The 25,918-nt window shown below is 37.2% G+C and overlaps 1 long non-coding RNA gene across 1 annotated transcript in view; it reads right to left on the bottom strand.

Moving 5' to 3' along the window:
• LOC127019315 (uncharacterized) overlaps positions 1-21,396 on the bottom strand; it is a 34,483-nt gene extending 13,087 nt beyond the window's left edge. The window contains exon 1 of the long non-coding RNA XR_007766889.1: positions 21,345-21,396. This is a non-coding gene — a long non-coding RNA (uncharacterized LOC127019315). The remainder of the gene's footprint in view (positions 1-21,344) is intronic.
• Between the last annotated feature and the right edge of the window lie 4,522 nt (positions 21,397-25,918).

Genomic DNA, 25,918 nt, shown 5'->3' with positions numbered 1-25,918 from the left:
TATATAGAAAACAGACAGTTCTGTAAGCTGTTCATTCTTCCAGTGCTTAAGGAAGTTGGGGTTTTTTTCCCTAATAAGAAAAAGAATGTATTTAAGAAATTAAATAGATAACTTGACACAGGAATAAGATAAAATGTAATTCTCTCAAACCAGAGAATACACTGAATCATTTAAGAACTCTGCAGCAAAATTTGCTTCTTGGCAAACTGCTTAAGCATATTTCTACGACAGTGATTTGCCTTTTTTCTTTCCCCTGGAACTTCAAGATATGGATGGTAGATTTCTAGCATTTTAAGTGTCTGGTTGTTGTGCTCCATCATCACAATATACACACACTAAGAAGTGTGAAATACTTGCTTGTACCATTTTCCTTCCATTTCTTAAATTCAAACAGTTTCACTGCAAGGTATTCTAAGAATCCATTCTCACAACTATTTTTTTATTGTCTCATCTGTTCTACACATTATTCTGCCCACCCTGTTTGAAGGCTACAGTGCAGCAAAACACCCAGGTTCCCTAAAACATGACTCTGAATAACAATCTACTAAAAAATAGAAGTACATATATTTATTTATATGCAATATTAGGCTGTAATTGACAGGCTGCTTTTTCATGGAAATTAATTTCATTATCTCATTTGAAATTGAGAGCTACCCAAAGATTGATCAGTGGTGGAACATGAAAGTTATGGAAGTAGTTTGCATATGGTGTAAGGAAAAAAATTAAGTTAGATGAATTTAAAGAATTGAGCCATGTGAACAAAATGAGAATGAAAAACATTTAACAGCACATTGAGCAGACGTAAACAGACAGAACTGAAAGGGATATTGACACGAATAATTTAATTATAAGTTCCAGTTGTGTGAATGAATAGAAAAAGAGAAATCTCAATGAGTTATGAAAAATTATGCTAGATTTGATTATCACCTAGATGTGGGCATCACAAAGAAATGCTGATAAAATGATTACTGCATAAATGACAAAGGTCAATTTTGTTCACAATGATTAAAAAGGAGAAAAGGAACAACATGATGAAAACACTAAGGGCTTTGTTTTAGCCATCTCTACATATGAACTAAAATCCAAACAACCATAAGATCATGTCAGAATAGCTAAAGCTTTAGTTTGGATGGAGGGAAACAGGTGTGAAGATGAAAGAGGGAGAAGATGGATCTGCATGTCACCTGCACAGCAGCAATTCTTGAAGGACAGGTTCCCTGGTTAATGGAAAAAGCTTAGAAAGCACAAAATCAAGGAGGCCAGGCAGAACAAGATTTAAAGGAAGGACATCTACCACTTTCAGAAGGATAACACCACCAGTCATGACATTTTGCCTGGATGAAGTAGAGGCTTTGGCAAAGGTATTTCAGTTATGGTTAGGGCATAAAAGTGTACTGGAGAAGAACTAGGATGAAACAGATATATTGTCCTCATCTTTTCTAAAAAGAAAGAAAGAACACTTATGGGTATCTTTCTACATGAGAAACTAATCATTCTCACTGGCTGTCTCTCAGCTTCGCTAATCCCACAGCATTATATTGGAAGTTTGAGAACCCAAGACTGATTGTTGTTCAATCATACAATTTTGGAGTGCATTTATAATGAACAACAAAGTCTGACTCTGAACTTGGCATTATTTTCAATGAGATCTGACTGTGTACAGATGTGACAAACTGTGCCCTAAGACTTTTACTGCAGGTTTTAATTTCTAATACCATTCACGTGCTCATTTGCAGGTCTAGACCTATAATGCTTTGTTAGCTTGAACAGCTGTGTTTTTATGGCTGGACTAGATTTGAATGAAAGTTTAAAGGCTTGTGTGTACTTATTGTATATGTCCAATTAATCTTCACTCTGCAAGAACAAGGGTTTTCCCTTTTTGCTACATCACAGTTCTTATGCTTGCTTTGGACTGCAAACCTGGCTCACACTTCAAGTTAACAAGGCTGAGGTACTGCCCTAATAATCCCTAACATGTTTAAACAGATGTTTATAGCTGCTGGCATACCTAAGCTCTTGTTTTAATTCGTGAAGTTACTTGTTAAACCTGAGTAAGACACAGGGTTTCTGGTGATAAAGTGTGATTTTTGCTATATTTGATTGCTGGTATATGAATGCAAACACCTGAAGTGTCTCAAACTGTTCAAAATAAATGGCTAGTACAGATACATGGGGTTTAAATCTCATAGCAACACAGCAGAATAATTTTATCTTATTCATGTTATAATATGTCTAGGAAAGAGATCAGGATTTCATTGTGCTGGGTACTATGTGCATTAGAAAAGGCATTTTCTTCTACATCAACAGACTAAACAGAAGACAAAACGGACATCTCCTCTCCCATTTTATAGGCAAGTAACCAAGACATGGACATGAATAGTTTGCCCACGACCATGCAGCAGACCATAGCTGAGCAGACTAAACACAGCTCTTCAGGGTGCTGGCAGGGCCTTAGCCTAGAGCAGTCTGGTTTTCTGATAGTTTGCTACAGTCTTCCCATCACTTCTGAGAGCACAATTTTGGCCAGTAAACTTTAGATTTCGGATTCATACCTTTGCTACTGCATACTCATTATAGATGTTCACATAGTATAGACTATGTGGTCAAAATGGCCTATTATACGTTGATATGTAATACTGCCATTTACCATAATTTACATGGGACAGAAGACTGGCAGATCAGGACTCCTCCTGTAAACATAAGTTCACATTGGTACTTTTAAAATCTTATTTAAAATACTTTTATGTGTATATACCTCTCAGATTAGGACAAAGCATCAAAAAGGAATATATAATCTGACCAAGATTGTCACTGTGTAACAAACTATTTTGTGATAAATTTTGAGGGAGGCATATTTAAAAATCCAGTTCTGGATTTATAAAATCCGTATGAACCTGCATATTCAAAAAGGGCCAACAGAAGATTTTCGTAACTCCTCATTTAATTCATCAGATTGCTCTGCAGATGGCGATAAAATTTATTTTCTATTTAAAGAGTGTCTCGCCTCATCATAATCAAGGAAATACACTTTCCAACTTAACCAAAAACTTGGCAAGGAGAAAATGCTGCACTAGCACTGAGTAATCCCATACAAAAAGCCTGTCTCCCATCTTGCTTGTTTTGCTGTGCCAGAAATATTTTTAAAAGACCACAAAGTAGACTTTTCATATTTTACTGTGAAATATTCACACTCACTTTTAAACACACATGCTCTCAAGACTCCAACAATTGGCTCAGCCTGGCCTGCACCACATGAAATAGATGTTTCCCTTCCCCACAAACAGGTCCGTGGGAAGTTAGAGCATCTCTAGGCTGTCAGGAGAGGGGCAGAGAAGCATAGCTGGCTAATTGCCTGCTCAGGCCTTGTGGTATGAAGGGGAAATGTCCTGGGAGGAAACCAAGGTCTTCCAGAGCACATCCTCAAAACTTTCAGATACAGCTGTTGAATCATTTTTCCTCAAAGGAGAGAAAGGGAAGGGCTTTCCCAGAAGACTGGGAAATCAGAGCTCTCAGGTTAGGTGTCAGAGGATCCAAGGCAAAGGATGGGAAGATAAAAGGGGAGAAAGACTGCATTTAGCTCCAAGATGAGCAGAGAGCCACTAGGACAAAGTACCCTGTGTCCAAAAGCAAGTGACAGTTGGTGGATAGCAAATCTGAGACATTTCCCTGGAGCCCTGGGACAGGAATAGGCTGCAGACAGGGTGAAAGTCTGCATAAATGGCATTATCAGAAAGGTAAGTTCTGTATCTTACCGCACTTCCACACTAATATTTGACTGCCTTTTCCTGGAAGCTCCTGTAGGGAAGAAAATGGCAAACAAGGAATATGCAGATGACACTCGGGCTTTGAGAGTTTGCTTCTTAGCTGTGTTATCAGTGCTGAGTAGTTTGTAAAGGTGTACTGTACTTTACTTGCACTTATATGCTATTGCTGTGACAGTGAATTCAGGACAATTATCATTTAAATATTTTAGCAAAGCTGCAACTTTAACTCAAGAATTGTCATCACTTGGAGCCAAAGGGAACTACCACCACTCTCATTTGTGCAGCTCTCATTTTCCAAAAGCAATTTCTATATAAACATTTTCACAGTAAAAATTAATGACAACTCCACATGCCTTCTTGAGATTGAAAATTTGCTAGCAAGCTAAGAAACAAAATCTTGGAAGACTCTGAAGCATTTCTGGTGACTCTCCAAAAGAATACTTAACTGTGCTAATTCATCAGTTCAGCTATATATTTTCCTGATCAGGTGGTTCTTGTTTTTAAATGGATAAAAACCCCTGCATTAAACAATAGAAAAGATGTCAGAAATAATTTATCAAGTCATTCAAAAATACAACTACAGATATGCAAATATTTCCTCACCACCAAAAATGGTTTAAAAGTATATTTACAATTGTAATATATACAGCAGAAAAATCTTTATAGTATAGAGTTTTCTAGCTCCAAACCTGCTGCTAGGAGTGAAACCCTCGAGAGAGAATCAAGGCAGGTCTTTGGGGAGCTAATGGCATGAGCATATATTGAACCACTGGGAGGTATAGCCTGCATATGCATAGCTCAGTGAGGGCAAATGACAAACACTGGCCTATTGTATGCAGCTAAAAATGTGTGCATACAGTCGGTTTTTCTTCAAGGTGCAAAACAATTTAACAAATAAATATTCAAAGCCTTTTATTAAAGTAAGTTTCATCGTGAATTTTCATATTTAATGTATTTAGTTTTGAGGAATCTTTTCAGGTTTCAGTACTGCAGTGTGGTAGCATCTCCTATACTAATGGCAATGGGACGAATAGTTACAAAGGAAACATAAATGTACATTTTAAATGAAATTTAGTAAGTTTTACCATGCAAGAGGAAGGAAGGAACCTTAGAACAGCAACATAGATCATATGCTGCTTTGAAATCTAATTGCTAAATAATTTTATAATGCACAAAATCTTTACGTAACCTGAACACTGAGCAATTATTTGCCAGTACTTAGCAGTTATTGGCAGGGCTTCGCTTACTCAGTTGCTAAACAAAATGCAAAATGATAACCCTTAAGACAAAACCAGGATTACAGATGAAACTACTCTTTTGTTAAAAGTCTGTATAATTGTAATTCTACTTTGTTTAAAATATCTTGAGAGATCATAGATGCTTATGCCTGAGGCAGCAAGGAATAACAAAACTAAACACAAATCCTTCCCGTAAGGGTACTACTGCAATACACCAGCTATGCTTCAGTGGGATTGTTTGTCATCAAATATACATGAAAGACCAAGCCCCCTACTTGACTAGACATGACAGTTTAACATTGCCTCTTCCATTGCAGTGACATGATCATAAACATATTATCAAGTCCTGCAGTGTGATCAACAACAGATGTAAAATTAAGAGTTGACAAGTTTTAGCAGGTAGCTGAGCCTTACATATCTTCTGCCAAATTTAATTTTCACTTCCAAAAATCTTCCAGGCAACTCTTTTTTAAAGACTTCAGAAAGTACTCTTATTTTTCTTTTCTATGCTTGCAGTCAGTACCAGTGTTCTGAAAAAAACCAGTATTCAGATGTTTTTTCTTTCAGGACAATTTGCCTTTCTTTTTTTGTTTGCCTTTATTTTGCAGGGAAAAAAGTAGATCCGGGAAACAAGTTGCCTTTATTTTTATTCACAACCTGGATGACAACACACTGCATGAATAATGAGGCAAAAAATTAAGCTAGTAAATGATGTATTGCAATCCTAATTTTTAGGAAATATATCAGAAACAGAGACATACTCTAAGGGAACGTTACAATCAAAATCCAGCAGCACAAGAAAGTGCAAAGTGAAAACCAAATATAAACATACCTAGTACTAAAGACATGTCACACTAACTTTGTCACCAGCTAGTAACCAGGTAGTCTAATCCAGACTCTTACCAGGGAGACAACAATGCTGCATGAAGTTCCTGTATCATTTGGAGCAGTTCATTTGGTTTTAAACACTGAATGATCAGAAAAGAAATTAGGCTACGCCAGAGCATAAGTTCAAACAGCCTGAAACATATGGCTGTGCAAAAAAATGTATATCCATACCGAACAAATGCCAATATGATCTCCCTTGGTATTACATAATACCAAGACAGAGCCCTAACAAAGGGAGGGGGATGGTGCAGAGCTGTAAGTGTGTGCCTGTCAGCTCTTAAATGCTTGTGCATTAAAGGAAATCTCAGTGCATTCATTCTTCCAAATGATTCTTTCTTCACCTGTATCAGATATTTATCATATTTAGCTAGGTTCTTTAGATTATAATCTAAAGATAGGATTTTGTCTCCCAAGTTTAAGAGCACTAAGACTCCAGTATTGTTTGTGTATAATTCCAATTCATATCAAATAGACAAGAACCTTATGAAGTTCAACAAGGACAAGTGTAAAGTCTTGCACCTGGGAAAACATAATCCAGGAGTGCAGCACAGGCTGGGATCTACCCAGCTGGGGAGCAGCTCTGTTGAAAGGGACCTGGGGGTCCTGGTGGACCGCAAGCTCAATATGAGCGAACAGGGCATTGCTGAGGCAAAGAAAGCCGACAGGATGCTGGGTTGCATCAACAAGGACATCACCAGCAGAGGTAAAGAAGTCACTATCCAACTCTACTCAGCGCTTGTCAGGCCACACCTGGAATACTGTGTTCAGTGTTGGTCCCTCCTATGCAAAAAAAGATATGGACAGGCTGGAGAGTGGTCCAGAGAAGGACCACAAAGATGATCAAAGGACTGAGGAAAGGCTGAGAGAACTGGGTTTGTTCAGCCTTGAGAAAAGAAGGCTTAGGGGAGACCTTATCACCATGTTCTAGTATTTAAAGGGTGGCTACAAAGAAGATGGAGACTCCCTTTTTACGAAGAGTCACATGGCAAAGACGAGGGGTAATGGGTACAAGTTACTCCTGGAGAGATTCCGACTGGACACAAGAGGAAAATTTTTCACAATGACAACAATCAGCCATTGGAATAATCTCCCCAGGGAAGTGGTGGGTTCCCCAACATTGGGCACTTTTAAGATTCAGCTGGACAGGGTTCTGGGCCATCTTGTCTAGACCGTGCTTTTGCCAAGAAAGGTTGGACCAGATGATCCTTGAGGTCCCTTCCAACCTGGTATTCTATGATAATAATTAAGCAATAAGGCATGACAGGTAATGCACCTATTATCTGATGGTTAACTCCCATGGCTTTATAAAGCATAAGGTACCAATGAACGTATCTATTCCCTTTGGGGATAACTGTATTTCAAAAACCATTTCCTGGAGTTGCTGGTATAGTTTCTCTTTGGATAAATGTTTCTCTATCTTCCATGGATTACACCAGTATTTTTCTTGAACTGTATACTATGATTGACAAGTGTTGTTATGAAGATTTAGTTGTGCTATGTCAAGTTCAAAGTTTAGTGTTCAACCTATGATATGGCTTAACCATGACAGGACGATATTGAAACATGAACATCAATCTTCTAAACCAAATTTTAGTCCTAAGACTAAGCATCATTCATACTGAATAGTTAAAACTTAAAACCAGTAGTTTCTGATCATGAATTCCTCTATTGGGAGTTCACCATAAAACCCACGTTAATATGGTAGGAACAATGGTGGTATAATGATCACATTCATGTGATTTATTGAAGATATTTGTCTATCCAGTACCACTGTAAACTGTCTTTTTTTCAGTCTAAAAAAAGCCAAAGCACAAGACAGCCATCTGCAGCATGGGGAAAGGAAAGGAGAAAGGCAAGGAGAAAGGAGAAGGCTTACTCCAAAATGTTGGAAACGTTTAGCCTAAGACATTATTAAGGCCTAAAACACAATGGAAGAGTAAAACATGAACAACTATAGTGCCTGGATCATTTAAGTTAAAATGGATGTTTACCTTAACAAAGGAAATAAATATCTACTGTGGTTGCTGAGAAATAGCATCTTTAATGAAGTCACATTCGGTCTCAATTATACTGAACTTCTACATCATGGTATGGCCAAGAAACAAGTAACAGAGCCATGCTGACAATGTATGGTCATATGTCAGCCATTTCAACCCACAATAGGACATGACTTTTTTTTTTTTTTAAAGCATTTCACAGTCTTGCTCCTATTGCCCTAATACCTTTATAGATTCCTTTTTTTTTACTGCTCTAAATTGCAAAGTTGTTTAGAATTTTTTTTAACTGGGATTCTTCATTTAAATATTCCCCTTCTTTGAAATTTCTATTTGCAACCTTGTACGAGTCACTCCCCCTGTATAAACCTTTATAAATCTAATTTTGAAACTTGAAAATACCTTGGGTTTAACTACAGTTAACTGAGTGTTTGTAAGATGGGCCGTAAACAGAGTTCAATGAATGTTTAGGCCATTTAAATTAAAATTTTTCAGGAGCTTGGAAAAAAAACCCCACCTTAATTTCTTCATAAGGAAAAATAATTATGGTTGTGTTATAAAGTACAGGTAGTGAAGTACTAAAGCAGATCAAAAGGTTAAGAAATCAACCCTTATAAAAAGGTAGTGATAACTATAGGCAACTAGGAGAGAATATTGGAATGAAAAGGTGATAATCCGGTTTAAGAAGCTTGGAACAAAAACTGAGAATTGCAATTAATGAATAAAACAGAACTGAGGGGAAGGGGGAAGGGATAGCCATAAAAATCACATAAAATGACTTTGTCATTTCCTCTAGTGAATGATGGGAACCCAGACAAAAAATGTTAGGTTTGATCTGTTTTGCTATACTTCTTCTGAAAAACAAAAACAGAAATCCTGCTGACAGATTCAGGGCACACTTCGCAGCAGTTAAAAGTGGTGATTGCTCTACTACTATTCCTTCCCATTTTGTTCTATTCAGTTGTTACTTCCATGACCTCTGTCTACACCTCCCAAAAAAGGATTCCAGGACACCTAACACAGGAAAGCGGTCCTAACCAAACTTACTATTTCCAGTTATTAAATAGCAGATCCACTAAAACTACCTCAAGATTTCTTTTCTTGTTTTTCATACATTTTTATGCTATATCAGTTTGCTCCTTCTTACCTTTATTTTTTAAAATAACCATTTCTAACTGCCACTTGTTTGTTTTATCCTTCATTCATTTCTAAAATTTGGTATGATACCTCAGTCATTCACTTTGACATCAGTAGGCCACAGCAGAAAGCTGCCAGTAATACTCTATTATTCTGAGATATTTCACTTCTTATGTTCTAAATTACATCTTTTGTGCTTCTTCATTCATTTGAAAGATTTGACACAAGGGAAGCCTACCAACATCTCCATGATACTTTTCTTTCTCTAACCACTCAGAGGCCTGAAAGTCACTCCCCCCAAAAAATCTTATCTCCATTTTCATTATTATGAAACTATTCTACTCTAAAAAAAACTTTAATTTTTGCCACCTTTAAATGCCAGATGTTGACTGCTTCAAAACATTCAATGTTACTTAAATGACAAATTTGTCTTAGTTCACATTTCCTCCAAAACACAGAACTCAGATATGCCCATATTTGGTAGAAGAGTGTTACCAAATGGAATGAATCATAGATGAAAATGAAGTCAACTAATTGAGTTACTATTTTATCCTTATTATGTTTAGGTTTTCCCAGTTGTTAGTAGTTATGGAAAAGAATATACTGATCCCAGATCTCATGATCTGCCAATAGTTTTTATTTATAATTCTCAATCTCTACGCAGCGTAAAGAAACAGTATGTTTTGTAGCTCATCTGCACACGTAGTTCTGTACACTGAATCAGTGTATGTGCAGATATCTTCTTTCAAGAAGCTTGAACACATTTACCTGAAAGTTTTTCTAAACTGTAGAAAGGCATTCATATAATACTTTTACACAGATTAAACTTTTGCCAAGATTTGCACAGAACAACACTTCAGAGTTTTGGAAAAATCTTTCCTTCTCAATACACTGCAATATACATCTCATTTAAACGATCAGTTTGGTTACACATTAGGGTATCAAAAAACATTCTTTTCGGAGTTGCTCTCTGGCATTACCCTGGTCAAACAACTTAGTTTGCTTCTCCAGTGACAGACTTAGCTACCACGTGTAGGTTTTGCTCCTTTCCATTTGTCATGCCACAGACTGCAGTGTTCTGCTGCCCTTCGTTCCTTTTCCTTCCCTCCCTCCCACTCCTTATTATCATAGCCCTTGCTACCTTCCCTGCACGAGACATATACAGGTCATTGCTTTTTATGGAAAAATAGATCATGCTATCATCATATAAAAGCAAGAGTTAGCCTTAGCTGTTTGGAAACTCCAAAGCTAAATTGCATAAAAATCTAGTACCATCTCTTGTAGAACAGCTGGAGTCAGACACTGTCCTTTACATCCATCTGGCTGGTACCAAACATCAAAGTTCAGTACCTGAGTATGGAAAGTCCTTGGGGCTGGGACTGCATTTCTTGATTTCTCCACAGTGCTTGGAGTGTTTACTAAATAGTAATAGTTAATAACCAAAAAAAATGGGCTAGCACTTTTTCTTCCCTGAGTGGGTAATAGAAACTACTACCCTCATGAATAAAGAATCTGCCACAGTTTGTTGTTCCAAAACCCATTAGGAATCACAAAGGATTAATGGAATTTTAATGTTTGGGATAAGTTCTCTAAGAAAGAAAAATTTATGTCATCTGCCTGCCCCCTCCTAGTAAATTTTGCATCCATTACCCAGCAGAGAAGTAGAGTCTTTAATCTTGTTAATAATACGTAAATGTTGTAAAGATAGGTTGATGAGTAGTTGCCCCTTTGGTGGGAAAGGCAGTCACAGCACATCAGCTGTGATTAGAAGCCAGTGCAATCCACACAGAAAAAAAACACTCCAGAAGTTTGGAACAGCATTTATACTTCATTGCACATCACAAGACAAATTCATAGGAAAACAGGATTCATTGGTTCTGCTCCTTGTTAAATTAACTGCAAGCTCAAGCTACCTGTTAATAAGTGCCTTTAGAGAGATCAGAGTATGGAAGTGCTGCATTACTTTTAGGTATTATTACTTTTTTTAACCAATACAGTAAAAATCATGCAGTGCAATATTAACATTTTATAGTTCTTTAGGTTTATGCCATAATCAACATTAAAACATCTATAGTTAAATGCATAGGCAAGATGTATGCACTGAATGTCTAAATGGGAAGATTCAGCTCCCAGTAACAGGCTTCAGTAAGCACCTTTGGAGCAGTTGTTACTTTTGCAAGCCCGTAGCACCGCCACTGGATACTGGATTTATGTTTCTCTCCATTTATTAGCAAGTGAACTTCAGGTTAATATGAAGGCATTTATAAGTAAATAGCCAATATTAATAGTTAGTAGTAGAATTCAATTTTCTTTGCAAGGTCTGAGCCTAATTTCACCTATAGATAGTGCATATACGGAAAGTTTCACAGAATCATCTCAATATATGCACAAAAATTGTTTTTGTTGAGTCCATCAGTGCTGCTTCACCTGTAGATGGGGGTTCATTCTAACCTCTGTGCATCCTCAATGTTTCTACTATGCCTATGTATCTGGTATTTACAGCCTGCTTATCCATATTCCAAAATGTTTTATATCTTATCTTCATTCATATGCAATGAGAGTACAAGACTTATCCAAATGCACCAGCAATGTATCATTAGTAAACAATAACATTTCAGCCATAGTGTCCTAATTAGGTGTAGTCTGTTTCCAGCAAAAACTCAGAAACCCTCAAATAGTGCAGTTACTTTATATAACCCATTCAATTCAAAATATAATAGGGTATACAATATTTAATATATAATTTCAATTAGTTATATTAATACTGTGATGTTGCATGCTATTACAAACTTCAGTAACCTTGGTGCAGATACCTTAGTATTCCATATATTCTGTAACAAAGGACCTCAGACATTAAACATACATCATGTGTCAAAGCTAGTATGACTTATTCTTTTAGTCTGTATTGTAGAAATACTCTTTCTACTTACACTGCAATGTCTTACAACATAATGAAGAATTTTAGGTTTTTTTTCCCCCAAAGTGAGCAAAAAGTGGAAATAAAAATTGACAGTCTGCAATGGTAACATTTTTCAAGTTTGAGTTCAGCTTGCACAGTAGATGGTTCTCCAAGGTACCGTGCAGTACAAAACCAGCTCCTTACATGTATATGAGTATTTAAAAACATTTACTAAGACTTGTTGTGTCTTAGTGTACAATATAAATGTGGTGCATTTTGAGCATTAAGTGTATTTTTAATAGAAATTTTAGTCAATAGTTTGCTGATTTTTTTTTTAATTTAAAAATAATGCCTTTCCCACAAAAGCAGATAAATGTGTCAGATTCATAGTAAGAGAGTTTCCCTCCAGAAGCTTTCCTCCTACAAAACTATCTTATTTAAACCTTTCTTCTGCCTGGAGCCGGATCTGGCTGGAAAAACAAAATAGAATGAGAACAAAAAGAATTGTGTGTTGGGCTTTAGCGTCATACCACAAAAACAAATGAGTAAAAATAGATTTTAAACTTCCAGTTACCAGTTCATCACGTACAACCATCATCAGAATTTGATCCATTGTCTTACCATCTATTTCTTTCTGGCACTTCCATAAGTCAAAGCCTGACTAAAATTTTCAGATTGAGTTTATATGACAGGCATGATCTTTGTGATGTTATAACATGATCCAAAAATATATGATAAAGTAAAAACTAAGGTTTTGGAGTCCCCCTCCCATCTTGTCTGTTTCTACTGTTTGTATTCTGCTGTCCCAGTCATTATCTTTTGCTTACTGAGGTTTCTCTATCTCCTCTGATTCCTTAGACATTTCATAGCTGCTGGTTAGATGCTATTACCATGTGACATGTTCAACCTTTAAAACAAATAATTTACTTTGAAAGTTGAAAACTGTTAGAATGATGAATTCTAATGTTTATCACTGAGTTCTTTAGGCCTAAAAATACTGTCAAACTCTAAAACATACAAGTACAATAAAATTACCCTTATTTTCAAGGTCTCAGAAAATGGATAGTAGGGGTTTTTTCTGGTTCTTTGCTCAGTCCTGTATAGCCTGTCTGGAGGTGCTGTTTGCAAAATAGCATTTTCAGCTTTTATCTGGCAGCCACATTTGAAATAAGCAACAGATAACCACTGTGCTGCTACCTGCCATTCCCATTCATGTTTCTGTGGGAAAGAATGTCAGATCAGCTAAAGCTCACGGCCAAGCCATACAGAGAGAATAGAAGGAGCTCAGACAGGATAAGAAAGTTCACTAAATCCCAGAGCAGTGAAGTGGCACCAAAGCAACAAGCACTTCTGTTGCAAGAGAGCCTGAGGAACTGCTCTGCACAGTGGAGGACATTGAGTGAAAAAAAAAATGGTACTTAAATGGTTGTTTTCTGTCTTAGCTAGCCTGCAAAAGTGCTGCAAGAAAACATATAAACAGCTTTAATTTAGTTACAAGTCTGAAGGAAGCTGGAAAAAATGCAGAAGCTTATGGTTCCACCAAGTATACCATGGTGAAGAGATGAATGTTCACAGAGTCAGGCCTGGGGAAATCATTCCCTCTACTGTAGCCTCAAAGCCCCTCCATTGCTTACCCCAGATGAGAAGAGTTCTGTTACAGCAATGTAACAAGTCTGGGTATGAGTAGGCACATGCGAGTAGTGCAACAGTGGACCACAAATACCCAGATTAGATCATGGGAAGAGAACATGCCATGCCTGAATTCTCTTCTCTTGCACGGGTCCTTCAGCTAACACGGACATTTCTAGGAATTTTACTATTGTTTTTCTATTGATCAAGTTAAACAGCACCAACCCTCCCCTAACACCATTTTCAGGTGTCATACAGATGTGTTTTTTCAGCCTCTGCCATTTTGATTTTAGGGAGAAACAGCAGCAATGCCTTAGAAACTGAAACAAGGACCAGGCTTTTTATCTCAAGTTTTTCCTTAAAATCAAATCATGGCTCTTGCATCTCAACTGAACAGTAGTTTGAGACTGATAGTAAGTGTGATTGAATTTAATAGTAATGTTAGTCATTTAAGTTGGCATTGGGTCTGGCTCTGAGCCTTAGAAACTAGTAGGCAGCTAACATCTAGTATTGTTGCTGTAACAGAAGGAGATAAAAGCTGGACAGATTTCCAGTTTTCCCAACTATAACAGCTGTGTTCTACTGTCCAGAAAAAAAATGGTTTGGGATGTATTCTGGCAAAGTGTTCGGATAGCTGCAAATCCTATAGAAATCACTAAGCAGAAAGATGCTAAAGACTAGGTAGAAGAAGGAACTGTGCTAAATATGGTAGTGTTGTAATAAAAAAAATATTTTAGCACTTCATACTTTCCATGTGATATTCAAGTAGCAAAAATATTCTAACTGATTTTTCTGTGTGATTTCATTTGTACCTCCCAGTAAAGCTTTTGGATAGGTTTGAGAGTTAAAATTATTTGATAGAGATCAAAATCTCTTCTTCTGAAATGAAGAAAGCAATCATTGCCTCCAACTGTAAACGCTCTATTACTTCTATGGTATTTAGGACACTAAAAGAAAAGAGCCCATAGAAAAGGGCCAGGGATTTTTAATGTCAGCACAAGGGAATGTCATCATTTGTTTCCTTTCAGTTAAAATCCTCAAAAAATAAAGAATAGCATGCATTCATTGCTCTAATAACACCTTTTTTAAAAAAAGGAAACATCATTCTGTAGCTTCTCTGAAGTTATGCAAATATTGTACAAGAACCATAAGTAAACTAACAGAAACAGCAGGGTGAGTTTCAATTTAGCATTAGCTTAGTATGTTCTTAAACCCTATTTATTTCAACAAGGTTCAATAAGGACTGGTTTTATGCTTTAAGTGTGCAGCTAACAAAATCTGAGCATGCAGCTAAGCCTGGGCATGAAAAGTTTTCAGCAGAAAATGTGAAATCCTACATGTAACTTCAAACTCAACCATTAATTTCCCTAAAATGTAAATGCTGTTGATAAACACAAAAAGCTTCCAACAACATTCTGATCCTTCTATAGCATGAAATTGTAATTCCTCAAACAAAGATTAATGCTGCCCTTGTCTAACTAGACTAGAATCTCAAAATTTCACTCTAATTCTTGCCACAATTGTCTTTCATTTAAGAAAAGTTGCATAAGTTACTAAAATCTCCCAGGCATTAGTTTAGAACTGTCTATGATACTTAATATTTTCTTCTCTTTTGCCTCTTCTTTTACTACCACTTAGTGACACATAGTTTTGTTTCTCCTGACCGCATACATGCCCTTTGTAGTGTTTTTTACAAACTCAATATCAAAGTCTTTCTTCAGGAAAAAAGGAAAGTTGAATTTGGACATTCAGATTGCTGAAGCAACAACAGAGTAACAAGGCAGCAGGCATTGTCAAAACATATTTAAAGAGAGAATTCTTCAGAGAGCTTTGTAAGAACAAAAAAGAAAAAAATTACTTGATGTTACAGTACCCTGTGGGACTTGATTTTTGTTTTAAATAAGGAAATATTGTTCCTGAAGAAACAGCATATTGATTTGTTAAATCTGTGATTTAAGAGTAGCTTTTATACATTGAAATGTAAATGGTATATTTTCTTTGTGAGTTAGGGAAGTCTTCAGAGAAAACAATCTTCTAAGAGACTCTGCAAGCATCAAAACATGACTTATTTGTAAAATGATTTGTTAAGAAACATTGGACATGTTAGTAAGAATTAGTGCTTTCTGTCAGGACAAGATGCATAGCCATACTAAAACTACATGAAGCAGTTAATTCGCAGTTTTGAAAGATACACCAGGGCAACTGCATCAGACTGTCTTGTAGTAAAAGCAAAGAAATACAAGAGAAGTCAAAGAACTACAAGAAAGCAAATAAGAAAATCTTCAGTATAGATGGTGTAGATCAAAAGCAAGCAGGAAGCTAGACCTTTTTTCTGATTTTTTACTGAAAGGGAGACATTTTAAGCCAGAAGTAGTTCTTTTTTGAAGCAGAACCGTTTGATTCAGTACGTGAATCAAGATCAGAACTTATTTTTTGTAACTATGCCTCCCAAAGCCCAAAAATCTATTGTCTAGATAGTGAGTTTTGTTCCACTGTTGTTCATTATCACAGATTGTTCCCATATTTCTTTGCAGCTCTGGCTTTAAGCGTGTAAGTACTTGCTATGCCCACGGTATGCATCTTTCTCTCCTAAATATGAATAACCAAGGCCCTGTCTGCATGTTAACTTGCATTTGTACTGTCTACAGGAATGACTAAGACTTAAGTATTTGGTTTGTAGTTGTCTCACCCTCTAGTGGCAGAGACACCTTAGTTCTCATGGATGAAGAAATGGGAGATAGATTTTTTTCTTCTAGTCAACTGTGCTGTGTTACCTATTTACAGCAATCTGATAAAGAACTGAAATTGTCTGGGGTTTTTTTTTAATAAAGCTGCAGACCACTGTCTTCAGTATGTGTCCATCAATTCTAATGGAGCAATGCAAAATATGCTGACCTGCAGGCACTGAAATGATTGAAAAGGTGCTAATGAAGGGTAGTTGTGTGCTCAGATGTACTCCTTCAGTTATGAGAAGTGACTGCTATTAAAGCCTTCCTATGCCACCACAATTAGTAGTAGTATTATGCTACTGTCTGAAGACTAACAGAGATGGAAGCTCTATTTTCCTCTAAACTCAAATTCCCTATTAAATTTTCATTTAAAAACAGAAGACAGACACCATCTTATTTTGATCCCCAAGAAAGACTTAAAATCATAAAGCAAAGTTTTTATGAAAATAGAATGCTGGCCAGATATTAGATGAAAATTTAATACATTTCCTATCCTGCTTTTGAAAAAAAAAAAAAGTATTGAGTAGCTTTGGCTCCCACAGAAATTTATCTGTTACTTTACAGGATTAGACCCTTTGAAACAGAATGAATTCAACACTGAATCATTTAAGTTGGTGACAGTTTTGTTGTTGCTATTTGGTATGTACAGTTGTGGCAAAACAGAACAGATAAGGCTTTACTCTGCAAAGAAAATATGTGTCATTGCCAATACTTACTCATAGGTAGCCATTGACTGAATGGAGAACTCTGGAGATACTGATCAGCTAGAAATTAGTTCCAAACACAATTTGTTTTATTAAGAAAAGCCTTTGGCCATATTTTAGAGGAGAATGTATAAAGTACAAAACCACAGGGAACAGCAGCTTACTTGCCAGTGTGCTAGCACATTTGTTAAAACAGTTTTACTATTTAAAAAGTTTTTTAAAATCATAATTCTTACTTGTAAATATATTGTTGCTGATAATCAGATAAAGTTCCACCATGTCACATGAAGCTGTGATTTTTTCAGTTGATTAAAAATAAGTATAGATCATGGTGCATCATTCTGCCTACATTCCCCACTATGATATTTCATTTTCTTACACTTTGGCCTCTTGCAATTTGGCCAGACTTTGGCCAATTGGACTTTTTTCCCATGCCAATACAAAAGAAGTATTTCTGAAAATTAAGGTACAGAAAGCTACAGTATTTTTGCTACATCCAAAAATCCTACTGGCATTTTAAATGAGAAATCCTCCTAGTAGAGCACAGAAAAAATTGCATCTAACCACATTTATAGGACTGTGAAGCATCCATAAGAAGCATGAAGCCTTTATGGTTGCTCCAAACACCTGCATCATCGAGCAACTACATAGGAATGTGAGCAACATTAAGATTCACTAAATCCAGAAAGCCCTAATTGTAGAATTAGGATGAAAAAATAGGTTTAGCAGTCCATGCAGCATACAATGCCAACGCTACTATTTTAATTCCAAGCATGCAGTAGCATTTTTGCAAGAATACTGGCACACATTTGCACAGTCATTTTGTAGATATAGTGATCAACAGAGTCTTCAGAAAGACTTCTGGAGAAAGCAAACCTTCAGAGAGAATAGCTGACAGTCACAGGGCCCAAGGTTTAGGCTCCAGAGTGAATCTGTCTTCTTTAGCTACGAAGTCAAAGTTTAACCTATTACCACACAGCTGGATGCAGTCATTGCTGGATAAATCTGAAATTGTGCAGCCTCACTGTCACCCCATACGATCTAGGGTGCAAATGCTGCCTTGGGTACAGCTAGTTCATTTAACCTACTGCCCTACTTGTTGAATACTTTCTCAATTTTCCTATGTAGTTTAAAAGTGTCTAATAAAAATGTTTTACTTAACGTTTCCTCATATATAGGTCTCAAAGCATAGATAATGGGAAACAGATGACATCAGCACATACAAGCAAACTCATTTTATATATAAATATATGAAGTAGCTTTCAGAAAAGAGATTGAATTCTTGTGAGTGGGATGGGTTTAATTACACCACAGACTTTGATCCTGTTCACAATTCCAGTGTGAATGTGGGCAAAACTTCACTGAAGTGATACAATTACAGGCAAAGGTAAAATAAGAAAAAGTGTTTCAATATTCAGAGCTGCAGCAGAACATCTGAGGAAGGAAGATGCTATTAGATAGGTGGTTAGAGTACATATGTTGTACCAGCCTACCAGATAGGTAGGGTAAACCCTTATTTACTGCAAAGTCTACATAGTGAGTATTCTGGTAATGTAAATAAGTCCATTAGAAAACAATAGTGCAATATCAGTGCACAGGGAACAAACCATGTAATAGTCTAATAATAATTTTATGTATGTGTTACATTTGTCATCATACTAAGCATTTTTAAGAAACTTTGGATTCCTATTTCCTAGTACTGTATACTGTATTTCACTTTCACTAATGCCACATTAATGATAATATATGTACTGCAGCAGTAGCACAGAAATACCTACATGCAGTGAAGGATTCCCCAGGATCGGTGGGAGTACTGCCACCGCTCCTTGCTCTTAAGGGCAATACACAGACACCTGGTTAATGCCTGTTGCACTCCCTTTGACAGGCTGCTGAACTTGAGGGTTGCTGCAAATAACATTGATTAATTCCAATCATTTGCTCCATGTGTGTAATGGTAAACACTCACGTATCATCCTATTTCCCTTCCAAACAAGATGTAGTGCAAAATCAGGGCACATGAATGAGGATTAGAGACTCTGCAGTTTGGAGTCTATAGGTCTGCTTGTCTTGAAAGTTGCTCTGGTATAATCATTGCCTAACTTGATTAAAGACAGGAGTGGCACTGGTGTGTGTAAAGTCACAGTTAGCTGACATTCACCAAAAAGGAATTTGCACTGGACAACACTATCTTCTAAGGAGCTGAGCCCATGAACTCTTTGAGTTCATGACATACCATTGTTTGAGTTTAAATGTACAGCATATAGCACTTCCTTCTGGGGAAGACATAGATACTTACCTGTTCAGTCTCCTATTGCTATTCTCCATTTTGATATTAAATAAGAGAGGATCAAAATTTACCTTGGATTAGGGTCAGACTAAGTCTGCAGAGGATTCAAACCACACATTCTGAATTTCATCTGTACATGGCACAGTGCAAACAGAACATTACAAAATGATACCATATATGCCCATACCAGTATTCTGCCTTCTGACATTAGTAACTGGTCAGTTATCCAAACAGTGTTACTCAGGAGGGAGAACAACAACAGGTTTCTGGAGGATCTGAAAAGAAACCTCTCTGAACAGGACTGCCATTAGCACAACAGGTGAAGAACCACCCTAGGACATACTTCCCTATTAGCCAGAGAGGAAATGGCAGCCTCTGTTCTGACACACGTGAGCAGCAGCACCGAGCATGGGAGCAGCGATGCAGATACCAGCATGTGTTCCACCACTGCATTTGCTCTTCGCTGCATTTTACAGTCAGAGTCAATTGACAGTCACCACACAAGGGGATTTATGCTCTGGGCAAACTATTATCCGACTAAGGTGACCATGTGGAACTGCATGCAGAGGGTGGAACTGGGTTTTAAATGCTGTTAGCATGGTTGCAAAGGCATTGTTGGACTCTGGTTCCCTTTCCTCTTCAGGCTTTGGGTTGCCTGAATGTTTCTACCTAAAGTGAAGGAGCATGAAACCACTTTCACTTGTGAGCAAGAAAATCAAGATCAAAAAAACCTCGAAATATTGGCTTGAGTCTGAAACAACTTTTTTTTCCCAGCTTTCTAAAAGCTGCCCAGGCTGGTTCTTGCTTATCCTTTTCATGGCTCAGATACAAAGCACTGGGGTTTTTAGTTTGTATTTGCACTGTCCTGGTTTCGGGACAGACTGCAATGCTTTATTGCTATCTCTGTCTCTCATATAGCTACTTTAAAGTTGTGCTGAATATTAAGTCTCATAATTTGGAAGCACAGAAAAAAAACAACTGTTGTAACCTGAAATACCAAAAGTAGGCCTTTTCATTCCACACCAGTCAGCAAATTAATAACATATGTGCAGAATGTATTTCATATATGGTAGTGACATATTTGCAAAATATTCAAATTATAGTTTCATCCTTTGACCATTTGTACTTTTGACCATTAATCCAACTGCTTCCATTTGTTCTAATGCTAATTCCTAACCAAATATAAGCAACTGACAACAAACAAGGCAAAATTCAGCAGCTATAGGGATATTTCACTAGTACTCTACTAACATACCTGAAAATCTTTAAAGTCTTTAAGAAGGAAACAGAGTTGGTATAAATTACGCACTAAACTCTGATTTTATTGGTTTATGCCTCCAGTTAAGTCCCGTACTGCAAATAATTCCTTTTAAATACATTTAAGTGGTATCACACAGGATAAGCAAGTTAAAGACATGCACAAATGTTTCCACAACGAGGATCATAGCATATGGATGCAAGTTGGAAGTAGAAAGAGGAGCTTAAATTAGGTTTTTCTTATCAGGGTTCTGCTGCCCATTAGCATTATAGTGTGTTGCATGGAACACTGCAAGTCTAGCAGCCTTACGGAACTCCTGCAGCACACCATCACAAGTCAGGCTCAGTACACATAAATGTAAGTATTTTTCTTTTCACCTCACAGCTCTGAAGCCAGAGCACATTTACCCCGAGTGCTGGGGTAGAGATTTCATCCGTTCCTCCACCCAAGATTCCCAGGCCTACACCTTCCCCTCCCAAAAAGCGGTTTCAGGCTGTCGGAGGGTGGGATGCATACAGGAGGGAAGGTGTCTGCAGGCCCTGTGGAAGCCACCACCTCTTGCACAGCTGACACAGACGAGCCCCGCAGGGTACAGGCCCAGCCTGCCTGTGACTGACCCAGCACCATGCCAGGGAGAGTGGCACAAAGGGTGACCAGGACCTCAAGGGCCAGGAGCCTGTTTCAGCTTTTATTTTCTAAGCAACTTTAACAGGCATCCCTAACTCTGTGCTGGGACGAAGGGTGGAGGAACCCCAGCTGCAAAACGGAGCCATGAAGGAAAAAAACTAACTAAATCATGAAGTATTCCTTTTCTTACCAAAAGCCCACCTTGCCCAAGGGTCCATGGACAGCTTAGGGACGCAGCTAGGCCACACAGCAACCCTGGTGGAGACAGTGCCAGAGGCAGGCTGAGGTACAGCACAGCTGAGAGAGAAATAGGGCCCTCAGGGCTGAGCTTAAATGGCGCCCTGGGCCGTGGGTGGTGAGGGCCCAGGTGGGGCTGGTCAGGGCCAGTTAGTGCCCTCAGCCCAACTGGCCTGTTGGCTGGTGCCATGTAGGTTGTGTAGGCCCGAGAATTAATAAAAGGAATAAAAGTTACTTGAGGAAAGCAGCTGGGAGTAAGGTATGTTCAGCTCTAGGATTTATACGCAGTGAAGGGTCTCATAAACAAATGCAGGTTGTGCTGATAAGGCTGCCCATGTGATCCTGTACAGATTGGCTTTACACGGGCAAAAATGATACAGAGGAAACACAAATGTTCAAAGATACTGGAAAAAAAGTAGTAAAAGAAACTGGAGGATTCAGCTTGCTTGAAGGAAGACAGTTTTGCAATGAGATGTTATTTAATTTAATAGCGAAATTCTTCAGAGGCTGAAGAGAGAGGCCTTTGGAAACTAGTTATTGGAGAGTCTGCTTCCAAAAAATGGGTTTCCTTGTTACTTTTCTCTTCTAAAACAAATAAACAAAAAAACCCCAAACCTCTGGACATTTGTAGAACTGTTCTGAACTGAATCTGAGTTCTGTAAAACTGTTTTTTCATTGATGTTATGCATTACTTCATTTTTCAGTTTTGCTAAAGACCAGAAAAGCTAGTAGTCCATTAAAAGACTATTTTTCTGTTTCAGACAGATCCAAATGAGGAAATCAAGGAAATTTAATCAAAAAGCTGCAGATTTTACCAGAATTCAACAGTCCATTCTGGAAATATGTTGAATTTACACAGTTTGAGTAGGTTCAAGGACACAACCATACTTTTGAGTTCTCTGGTTTTAATCTGTTGCTGTTATAATACAATGGGGCAAAAAGATCTCAGGATCTGGATGTTATTTATAAAAGATCTGAGCACTCCAAGCCATATCGTCTTCTAATGCTGCTGGTTTAGTGGTAAATTGTGATTTGGAGAGCTTCTCGATTTGGGTCTGTCCACAACAGCAGCAGTGGTTTAAAATTAGTGTTTTGAACCACCGATTACTATGTATTTAGTGTCATGTTACAGGTTAAATAGCAGAAGAAATGGATTCACTCAGGACAGTTCTAACACTGTTGAATGTAAAAAGCACTCCTGAGCAGCTAAACTATTTCTAGTAGTTTGTAATGAACAGCAGCAGCTCTAAGTTCTTAATTTGCTCTAGCCAGATTCACAAAAAACATATCTGTCCAAGGGTTTTATTCTTAAGAAAGTTTTGACAAAATGAGGTAGGAAATTATTCCAGCTAATGTAGTTACATCTTGTCTATGTAACCTTGTATGCAAGCAGCAAGGCATCTTCAAATAAAAAAGCAGAAAGCAAGCAGTAGCTTCTTTAAGACTGATATTCAGAGCCTCATTGCAGCAGCATTTTATATCAAATGTGCTAGCAGGCACATAAAAGGCACACAATCCCGTTCATGTACTTTACAGTGTCCATTTAACTTTCTTTTCTGTAGCCCACTTTTTCTTATAAAGTCAAAAAATACTCTGCTGGACAGCCAGAAAAGAAAATGAGAGGTATTGTCTAACATTTCTGGCTGCAACCCGAGCAGTAATTATGCAAGTATCTTTGCAGATGAAAAATATTCACTTCTGCCAAGTTGGTTACTTTCTAAACTTGTCTTACTGTCCCTACTGCCACTACATGCATGGCTCCTTGTTGTGATGGGATATGTATTTGTTTGGTAAAGTTAATTATCCTCTATCAATTAAACAGAAATCATGAGCCTGTGTATGTTTATGTCTTAAGATATAATAGTAATCAGTGCTCTCAGCTTTCCTGATGTTGCATTTTATTTTACTGATTTTAGGATATTGGGCAACATTTTGTTATTTTGCTAGACAATTATTCCTGAAAAATTCTTGTTACAGATTGTTTTCTGTTGCATCTTAGTTGTGGGATCAAGATGCATGTGGCAACAGCAAGCTACTTGATCGTTTACTCTCAGGTAAGTTCAAATTCCTCAAGGAAAACGGTGAAATAAGGATTCACAGGATGATAAATAGAAAACTACAACATCTCTCTCAGTGACTGCTTATATTTGCAGTCTGATAACCATTTCTTAGCTTGTTCTTTCCCTTATTATTTATTTGCTATGTGCAGCAGTATCACAGATTCAAAACATTGTGCATCTGTTCAGACTCAGAAATCTATATTGAAGTGTGTAATGGAAGTGCAAAAGGGAAGCATATCTAACTTTTATTTTCTAGCAGTAAAATAATTATTGACAGTATTTTTATCCTCTGTTGAAGTCCAATTTGAAAAGAGGGCAAACTGAAAAATAACACTGATTTTTGTCAAGCTAGATCAGACCTTCAGTCTAGCCCTCTGCTCCTAGCAGTAGCAAACACCAGAAATTTCAAAGGATGCTTGCTCGCAATCCCATTTCCAAAACCAGAAGCACACTTGAGCCAGAAATGAGTGCAGTGAAAAAACTATCATTTCTAATATTAATCATATTAGTTAAAATTAGAATTGAATGTATTTAATATCATTTGTTATGATAAAATCAGTTTGTAGAGGGGAGTACTCTTACAGTAACATGCAAGCCATGAATTCAATGATTGCAGTAGATTTGTTTTTCTAGATGTTACAGGAAAAGCTAGCAAAATAATCTGTACACTTAGACGTTTCAAGCACTACATTTTTTTGGTCCAAAGCTATGAAAAGAAAAAAACATACAAAAGTACAAATTCCTAACATAAAAACTACTCCGGAAAAAATGTTTTACTGTAGAGGAGTGTCAAAACAAAAATTATGACAACTGCCTTTGCTGGAATGTGTAAGCATGGAGAGTTGCTTCCTATAGGTTTGAATGACTTAAATATATATGAAAGTACTGGTTATCTGAAGGCAAGACAAGGATATGTATATTGGTATGTGTCGAGATAAGTCTGTGTCAAGTGAGAAGCGCAGAAGAATTGTTCAACATTGCAGAATAACTGAATAAAGTCTCCGACACTATAGTAGCTTCTGGAAATTCCAGTAGTATAATTTGTGTCCTGTATTTGGGTGAAGGAGGAAGAAATATTTTGAAGTCAATTTAATGCATGTGCCAGGTGCTTGGATTAGCAGCTCTGAAGAATGAAGTCCAAAGCACAGAGCAGCATGGCTGTCCTATATATTCTGTCTCATTCTGAAGGTTATGCTTTCTTTAGAGACAAGAGAGTAATTTAATCTCCATGTTCATTCAGCTCCTGGCTCAAAGCCCACAGAATCAGAGAGAGAATATTCACCAACTTCAGTAGGCTGCAGTGTCAGCCTTCTGCCATTTGACCTGGTCCTGCAAGCCGTTTCTCTGGTGAGTAATTCTGAGTAAGATGTTCTAGGACTGCACAATTTGACTTCTTTTTCAAGATCAGGAGTGCAAAGAAATATTGCGTCTAGACATGGATACGTATCCACTAGAAAGACCCCCAACACATTTCTCACTTGTGACAAACCCTGAAAACCTAAATTTGTCTTGCATTCTCTCAGATCTTGCATGAAATTATTCCTTTCTTTCTTTCTTTCTTTCTCATATAATGCTGCCCTTTCAACATGTTTACTCTCTTAATGCAGGAGACAGCTCTTTATCTTTCAAAAAATTTGGATTGGCTAATGCAACTAGTCAGGTCAATCAGAGCACTATGTGCAGGACTATCTCCAAACAAAGAATAGTGGTGTTAAGAAAAATCAAACCTTAATGTCTCTAACCAGACACGGAGAAATAAAGTTGTCCTGGTTCTACTTTAATCAGTGATGATTTTGCCATTGACTTCAGTGGCGCTAGTATTTCACCAGGAGTATTTAGTTAATTTATTTTTCTAATTTAAACCAGGTGAAAAAAGCAGCACACGGACAATAATTTAGACTAGAAATATGTCTGTAAGTATTAAACCAGGGGGAGAAGGAATCCAACTTATTAAAGAATGCAGTGATTTACAAAAGAAAAATTATAATACATAGTTTTTTTCTTGGCCGTAAACACCACCAAGTTCTTTACTGATTTGAATAACTAATGTTTGTAATATTTTCCTATGGACAACAGGGGGAAACCACATTATGGCTGTAACACAAATAATTGCTTTCCTACATTTACTTACTTTCTGCAGTAATAAATACGCATAAGGCTCAGTTTAAGAATTTCACAATATACTTAAATTTCTGATCAAGCTGATTTGAATTAAGTCCACCATGCTAACCTTTTTCAATAGAACTTTACAACATACTATAAAACTGTTGTTTAAACAATGCTTCCCATAATTGCCACCAATAAATGATACCTTTTTATTGCTGTTAGAACACTCGTGGTTACCGCTTTCCAGAGGTCGCTGCAGTAATCTGTACGTAACTTTGTGTTATGTTGTTAATAATTGTATGGTTTTCTTTTTAGAATTCAGAAACTGGAAAAGCTTAAGAAAACATGCAAAATGCTGAGG

This window comes from Gymnogyps californianus, chromosome 8 (assembly GCF_018139145.2).
Source record: "Gymnogyps californianus isolate 813 chromosome 8, ASM1813914v2, whole genome shotgun sequence".
Taxonomy (NCBI): Eukaryota; Metazoa; Chordata; class Aves; order Accipitriformes; family Cathartidae; genus Gymnogyps; species Gymnogyps californianus.
This window is presented reverse-complemented; position numbering and strand designations above follow the sequence as displayed.